Below are 8,525 nucleotides of genomic sequence, written 5' to 3'. Positions count from 1 at the left end.
CTTTTGAGTTCTTTCATTGGTGGATTGAAAGATGACATCCAACATGAGTTAATGGCTCACAATCCACCAACACTTGAGGATTGCTATCTTCAAGCACGCATCATTAAAGAAAAACACAAAAGAATGCATAAGATTCGTAAAAGCTCCATGAATGTCAATCAAAGATCTAAATTCATATCAAGGCCTATAGCAAACAAAGAGGTTAAGTTTCGAGATTTTAACAACCCTAAAATGGAGCACATCACTAAGGAGGAGATGGAAGACTTGCGAAAGAAAAACTTATGTTTCAATTGCAAGAGCAATCGAATGTCGGGTCATAAATGCTTGATAGTGACCAATAATGAAGATGAATGTGAGCCGAAAGAGGAGGAGATCATGGAAGAGTTAGACCATGAGGAAATTGAAGAAATTCAAGGACTGATTGGCCAATGTTATGCTTTGAAAAGCAAACTAGCCCCTAATTTCATGAGTCTCTAACACTTTATCCGGCAAGAAAGTTGATGTTTTGATAGACATGGGGTCTACCCACAACTTTGTGAGAGATGACTTAATGTCTAAGTTCAAGTTTCGGCCATATGAGCATCCAAAGTTTAATATTATGGTGGGAGATGAAAGCCATCTCAAATGTGGTCAACTTTGCACCGACATGGAGATCAACCTCCAAGAATCCCACTTCAAGCTCGATTTGTTTGTGTTGCCTATGCATGGCGTTAATGTTGTGTTAGGGATGTGTTGGCTTCGCTCTTTAGGGAGTATTACATGGAACTCCACTAACATGAAAATGACATTTTCTAAGGAAGGTCGACCAATGATCTTAAAAGCTAACTATACACAAGAAGGTGATGTGATTGATGGCCAAGAGGCTATTAAATTTTTTTGAGCTATACATATGGCTTATGTTTGGTACAACCAATAGCACCAAAAGAGGAATCCAAGTTGGAAGACATTGTTCCACCGGATATAAGTGAATTGCTTGAGGCATATGGAGGTGTTTTTAGAGAAGCCAAGGGGTTGCCTCCTACACGTAATCAAGACCATCACATATCTCTTATTCCGAGACAAGGGCTAGTTAGTGTAAGAGCATATCAGTTTGCACAAAAAAATAAAATTGAAAAGTTAGTGTAAGAGATGCTTAAAAGTGGCATCATTCGCCCAAGTTCAAGTGCTTATTCCTCACCAGTTTTTCTTGTGCGCAAGAAGGATAACACATGTCAATTTTGCATTGATTATAGGGCACTTAATGAGGTGACATTCAAAAACAAGTATTCCATTCTGATCATAAATGAGTTGTTGGATGAGTTATTTGGTGTCAAATACTTTTTTAAACTTGATTTAAGAGCCAAATATCAACAAGGCTAAGGAGTACATAGAGAAAACCGCATTTCGCACACATGATAGTCACTATGAATTCCTGGTTATGCCATTTGAGTTTACCAATGTGCCAACCACTTTTCAAAGAACAATGAACGACATATTTCAGCATATTCCTTTTGACAAATAAAGACTTCATCATCATATTGATAAATCTTCATGCCAAGAAAATGATGTAACAGTCCCATGTGATTCATTTCATATCTTTTCATCATGTCTTTCTTAAAATCAGCAATCAACTTCTTATTATTACTGGTATAAAGTAAATCATCAACATATAAAGCAACAATGAGAATGTTTGAGTTACCTTGAGTCTTCACATACAAGGTTGGTTCACTCTTGCTCTTTTTGAATTCTTGCTCTATGAAGTAAGAATCAATTTGGCTATATCAAGCCCTTAGAGCTTGCTTCAACCCATACAATGTCTTTCTTAACTTGTACATTTTGCCTTCTTCTCCTTCTTTGACAAAGCCTTGAGGTTGTTGAACATATACCTCCTCCTTCAATTCTCCATTCAAAAATGCCGATTTAACATCAACTTGGTAGAGATTCCAACCTTTTTGGGCTGCCATGGCAATGAGGGCTCTAATTGTGTCAAATCTTGCAACTGGTGCAAAATTTTCATTGTAGTCAATTCTAAGTTGTTGTGAATAAACCTTAGCAACAAGTCTTGCCTTTTTCTTTTGAATTGAGCCATCAGGATTCAGCTTGACTTTGTAAATCCACTTGACACCAATGATTTCCTTGTTTTGAGGCTTCTCAACTAGCTTCCAAGTCTTGTTCTTCTCAATTGCATTTATCTCTTCTTTCATTGCATTTCTCCAATCCTTTTCTTCGTATGCTTCTTCAAAATTTTCTGGTTCAAGAATGCAAAAGTTGCATCTTGCATAGACATCACTCAAACTTCTCACTTTCTTTGGAGTTAAGCTTGAGGAACTTGAGCTTGAACTTGGAGATAAAGTTGGGTTGATTGTTGGAGTTGAATGATCATCACTTCCTTCTGCATTTGCTGAATTTTCTTCTTCATCATGATGCCAAACATTCTGCTTTTCAATCTTTTTCTTATCCCAATTCTAAGCAGCATTTTCATCAAACAAAACATCTTGACTAATAATGATTTTGTTAATCTTTAAATTAAACAATCTATAACCTTTAGACTTGGAACTATAACCAACAAAAATACATTTTTCACTTACTTTATCAAGCTTGTACCTCTTTTCTTTTGAAATTTGAGCATAGCAAATGCTTTCAAAAACTTTCAAGTGTTTCACCCAAGGCTTCCTTCCACTCCATGCTTCAATTGGAGTTTGATTCCACACGGCCTTTGTGGGACTTCGGTTGAGCAAACATACAGCTGTATAAACAGCTTCGGCCCAAAATTCTTTTAGCAAACCTTTATCATGCAGCATAGATTTTGCCATCTCCATCACGTTTGATTCTTTCTTTTGGAAACTCTGTTTTGTTGTGGTGTGTAGCCAACAGTCAGTTGCCTTCATCTTCACAAAATTCTTGGAATTTGTTTGAAGTATACTCCTTGCCACGATCACTTCTTAACGTCTTAATGTAGTGGCCAATTTGCTTTTCAACAAGGCTTTTGAACTTCTTGAAAATTGAAAACACTTTGGATTTTCCTTTCATGAAATAAACCCAAGTCATTCTTCAAAAATCATCAATGAAAATGTTGAAATACTTGTTACCTCCATGAGAAGTGGTTCTCATAGGTCCACAAACATTTGTGTACACTAGCCCCAAAATTTTCTTTGCTCTCCATACAACTCCTTTAGAAAATGGTTGCCGGTGTTGTTTTTCAAGTGCACAACCTTCACACACTTCATGTTTCTCATCAATCCTTGGTAAGCCATACGCCATCTCATTTTGTTGAAATACTTTGAGGCTGTGAAAATTCAAATGGCCATACCTCTTGTGACACAACCATGAATCTTCAATGACACGTGCTTTCAATGCTTGAGTTTCACTATATTTGAACTTGATTGGAAAACTTTGATTGGTTTGCATTTTAATTTTCATTACAAGTTGTCTACCATCCTTTTTGTCATAGATACAACACTCATAATCATCAAAGTTAAGTGCATATTTATGCTCAAGAAGTTGTCCAAGACTCAATACATTTTGCTCTAAATCAGGAACAAATAAAACATCACGAATGAACTTCGTACCTTGCTTGGATTGGACTCCAATGGTTCCCAATCCTTGTGCTTGAACTATGACTCCATTTCCCATCTTCACTTCTATTTTTACAGATTCATCCAAGTCCACAAAAATAGTTTTATCTCTTGTCATGTGATTGCTACAACCGCTATCAAGGTACCACACATCATTCTTGATTTCGGTGGCTATGTGACAGGCATAAAACAAGCTTCCTTCTCCTTGTTTTTCTTTTGAAAATTATGTTTGTTGGTTGGTCTTGAACCTGCAATCTTTCTCCAAATGGCCAATTCTCTTGCAATAATAGCACTTTGGTTTGCCTTTGTACCAACAATCTTTCTCAAGATAATTGCTCTTGCCATAATGGCTGCAATGCTGCGAATTTTCTCCATTAGAGGTTCGTTGAAAATTGTTTATTTCTCTTCCTCTTGAATTTCTACCTCTACCTCTTCCACGGCCATATTTTTCATCTCTTTGTGAGTCTCCTCCTCTTTGACAGCAAGTAGAGGTCTCTCTTTCATTGGTCTTGGGGTTGAAATTCAGATTTGATTGAAAAGCACTTTCAATGGATTTTTCAGCATGTCTAGCCATTCTTCTCTCATGAGCCTTCAAGGATCCCAACAACTCTTGAACACTCATTGAGGATATATCTTTTGTCTTTTCAATTATGGACATCATTGGATCAAATTTTGGGGGTAAACTAACAAGAATTTTCTCTATAATTCTGCTTTCATTAATTTCTTCACCAAAGGTTTTCATTTCATTTACAATGTTGGTGATCTTTGTGGAGTAATCTTGAATATTTTCAACATCACCCATCTTTAAATTTTTGAGCTCTCTTCTAAGAGTTTGAAGGGTGACATTCTTTACCTTGATGTTCTCTTGAAACTCCTTTTGTAGAATATTTTATGCTTCCTTGGCTTTTTTGGCTTCCATGATTCTTGATAAGATATTCGAAGTCACACTTTGCTGGATATATAAAAGAGTTTTCGCATCCTTCTTCTTATTCTTCACCTTTCGGTTTTTCATAGTCATTCTCTACATATTCCCACAACTCTTGTGATCTGAAAATTGTTCTCATTTTTACAAACCAATGATCATAGTGTTCATCAGAGAATATGGAAATTGGAGGACCATCACTAGTATGATTGGTTATGTTGTGTAGATAAAAAATTACTCGAATTTTTTGGTTTTACGGGATGAACAAGGTTGTGGAACCGGGCTCTAATACCAATTTTGTTGGGTGTTCGACCAAGAAATGAGAAGAATTGATTGGAATCAATATTAATTCTTGATTCATTCATCTCAAACTAATTTATAGCTGAGTACAACATTCTAGATTCATTAGAATACTTAGAGATAATTCTAGACTAGTCACAACATTCTAGGTTTATTCAAATACTTAGAGATAATTTTAAATTAGTCACAACATTCTAGGTTCATTGGAATACTCAAAGATAATTATAGACTAGTCATAACATTCTAGGTTTATTGAAATACTCAGAGATAATTTTAGACTAGTCACTTGTCAACTAACTCATTAACATCACTTTCTAACTACCTAAGTTAGCATATTAATCAATATTATTATAGCTATTATGTATGGCTATGTGATCTCTACCGAGACATTGAATAATATCATCCTACTACCTCTTCTCCCGTGGAGTAGAACAATGTTTGGAATTATAACGTTGTCTCAAATTGTTCTTTGATCATGATGCAGTAGCAACTAGTGAGACTGTGGTCAATCAAATCAACCTACAAATAGAAACAAATCCTCCATAAATCTCTCTTCACCACCAACCGAGGTTTTTTGGCATTCTAACGGCCGGACGGAGAACCTCTCCCATGCAGAGATGGTCCCTGTGGGTGCGCAAGTTAAGTGATGACGGCAGAAAATTCAAGAACGCCGGAGGAAGGTCCATCCAGTCATCCAAAAACAGGAAAGGAGCAGGCGGGGGCTGTCACACGCCTGAATGCGCGCTGTGACAGTCCGGGTGCTTCAAACAACTCAGATCGGAGATCCGCTGGTCGGATCGAACAGATCTTGGTGTGGTGGGGATGGTTTACAAACTAGCCTAAGAACTCTGATCTTCGCTCGGATTATTAATCCGCCGTCGGATCTGACCGTTCTTGGCCTCATCAGTGATTTGGCCAAACGGTTCCACTCTCGAAGAAAGTCTAATCTATGTATGCGAGCCTAACATGGCTCTATCATGAAAGAAGCATGCAACACAGTTTAGAACAACTATCTAAGGAATGGGACACTCACCGGATTCCGGCGAGTGGGTCGGCTAGTTGAATGAAGAGCTTCAGGAGTTCTAGCCAAGGATGATCAGCAATGTGTCTGCCTTCTTCGGTCCGTCAGAGATGGCCGGAGATGGGCTTAAGCTCGCCGGTGTGTTCCAATTCCACATTAGCCTCGATCACAGCCAGGATGAGCACAAGCTTTACCAAGCTTTTCGAAGATGGTGGCTCGGTTCAGTCGAAGTGGCTCCTCTGGTTCGTGAACCAGCCAAGAGAAGAAAAGAAGTTTCAACAAGAAGACGAAAGGAGAAGGAATAGAAGCAGATAGAACATTATTGAAAAGGAGCTCAATGGAAGATACATGATGAAAAGTTGGTTGATTTCTGGTGCGATCCTTGGATGGGACAGTTACCTTTTGCTTGCTTTTTTGAAGATCGAGCCACTCCTGAGTTACTTAAATGTGTCAGTCATGTCAAAGTTGCAGACTCGGTTTTCTTGTCAATTAAAAATGGATTGTCTTCAATATATTGATGAGAAAACTAGTGGAAGGATTTGGGGAAGGTGATGATAACGGAAGCTTGGAGGATGACTCATAATAAAGGGCAAGAATTCAGCCTGTCAAAATTAATTTGGTGCTATCATCATTTACCAAGAGCTGCCATGACTCTTAGGCTTGCAGACGTTGGAGATCGTTTACCCACTCAATCTAGGTTGCTGCATCTTGGTGTTCAGATGGTAAGTAAACGTGTATTATGCTGCAATGAGGAAGAAAATGTTGATAATCTCTTCATCACATGCAAAGTTGTGTCCATGGTGTGGAAGTTCACTGCTCGACAGTTTGGGAGGAAGAAGGTTCCAAATTCTAGTCTGAAGGATATCCTGATACGGTGGCCGGGAAAACAAAAATTCAAGGATAAAAACATTTATCGGGCTTGGATGGTTTGTTTTCAGGTGGTCGTTAGGAAAACTTGGGAAATCAGAAATAAATTATTTTTTCAGGATTGGCGTGTAAATGAGAATAGTTTGGTTATGATGATTGTCAATGAAGTCCGTTTCCAAGTGTTGAATATATGTAAAGGGTCTTATCATTGGATTTATTCAAATTGGTTGAATGCTGGGCGGTGGATTGCTGTGAATGAATGAAGGTTGGATAAAGATTAACATCTTTAGTATTGAAAAGACTAATTAATGGCAGATAGGATTCACTGTGAGGAACTCTAAGGGCCATCAATTTATGCTTGATTGCATACTCAAAGAAAAGGATGGATGGTATGAGCTGAAATTATGAAGAATATTTCCACTGTCCTAAAAGATCATTGTGGAATCATGCAGGAGTCATGTAGTGGGCTTTGTATGCTGCTTTTCCCCTAGATTTCAGTGCAGACACGTGGACAAAGATGGTAACTATAATGCATTCAGTCTAACTCGGTTATGTTTTCTTGATTGTGACAGGATTTGGAAAGACGAACCACCTGAATGGTTTCCTCATTCCTGATCTTAATGCACTATAACTGATAGCAATGTAACCTGGTGGGGGTCTGCGTCACCCAAGCTTGCCAATAAAAAAAAAATAGGTAGGGAGAGAGAGAGAGATCCCTTTAGCCACTGCTACTCATCACCAAAAAAACAAAGAAATCCAACCATTCCTATTTGTCACACGTGCCTGCACTCTTCGTTTCTCTTCGACGAAGAGGGGGCCAAGGGGTGGGTAGAGTTTTATATTAAAATTTACTTGTTTTAATCAACATCTGTCAGGATGGCCGAGTGGTCTAAGGCGCCAGACTCAAGTTCTGGTCCTCGTGAGAGGGCGTGGGTTCAAATCCCACTTCTGACATGATCTCATATTGTCGCCTAATGTTTTGTTTGTTTAAGTTTTACCTTTTTTCTTATTTTAGTTGTTTTCAGCGCCATTTTCTCATTTTAACTGTTTTTAGCGTTTAGTAGGACCCTGCGTTCAGTTTTTCTTTTATTGCCGCCTAGTAGATTTAGGGATGTCAATGAACCAGATTTTAACCCATATCCGGCAGAATTCGATTCTGTTTAGTTGCTTTTGGTAGCCAAAACAATATCAGATTTTAATCGGATGCGGATATGTTTTGATTTTTTCCTACATGATATAGTTTTGTCCGAATTTGATGGATATCCATATCCGTTTACATGTAAAAAAGTGGATCTGGTATGGGCTTGTCACCACCCAAATTTGAATATGTTTTGCCAACATCCAATTAATAGAATATGGTATTGGACACATCCGATCCCAATCCAAATCGTTTACATCCCTAAGTAGATTTAAAGCAAGAGCCAGATAATTGTGCTCTGCATTTGGTGATGGCCAAGAAAAGGGCACAAGCTTGGTTGTGGATACAAGCATCAAGAAAGACCCGGCCAGATCCGGCTGCCTCTCTACGTGATTTATTTAGTGAAAATCATATTTTGGTTTTCTAATAGCTTAAAAAATCAGCCATCCACAAAATTATTTGATGATTGAAAAACCAAAGACTCCACATAAAAACCATTCGAAATAGAATGCAATTTCCAGTAAAAAAACCACCTTGAGCACGTCCGTGGGATCAAAATGATCAGATAGAGTTCAAACCTATAACTTTGTGCTAGAGAGTATGGTATAAGTCCAGCAGACCAACATGATCCCAAATGTTTGGTCACATGAGGAAGTTTCAACAAATTTCATTTCACTTAAATTGGAATTACTTATTATTGGATCTAGGTCCCATCAACAAAGT

At 38.0% G+C, this 8,525-nt stretch overlaps 1 non-coding gene across 1 annotated transcript; it reads left to right on the top strand.

Moving 5' to 3' along the window:
• Positions 1-7,534: 7,534 nt before the first annotated feature.
• On the top strand, positions 7,535-7,618 carry TRNAL-CAA (transfer RNA leucine (anticodon CAA)). Its single transcript has one exon. It is a non-coding gene; the product is annotated as a tRNA-Leu (tRNA).
• The last annotated feature ends 907 nt before the right edge of the window (positions 7,619-8,525 follow it).

Source organism: Nuphar pumila, chromosome 3 (genome assembly GCF_984573655.1).
Source record: "Nuphar pumila chromosome 3, dmNupPumi1.hap1.1, whole genome shotgun sequence".
NCBI classification, from domain to species: Eukaryota; Viridiplantae; Streptophyta; class Magnoliopsida; order Nymphaeales; family Nymphaeaceae; genus Nuphar; species Nuphar pumila.
Note: the sequence above shows the minus strand (reverse complement) of the source record. Positions and strands in the feature narration are given on the sequence as shown.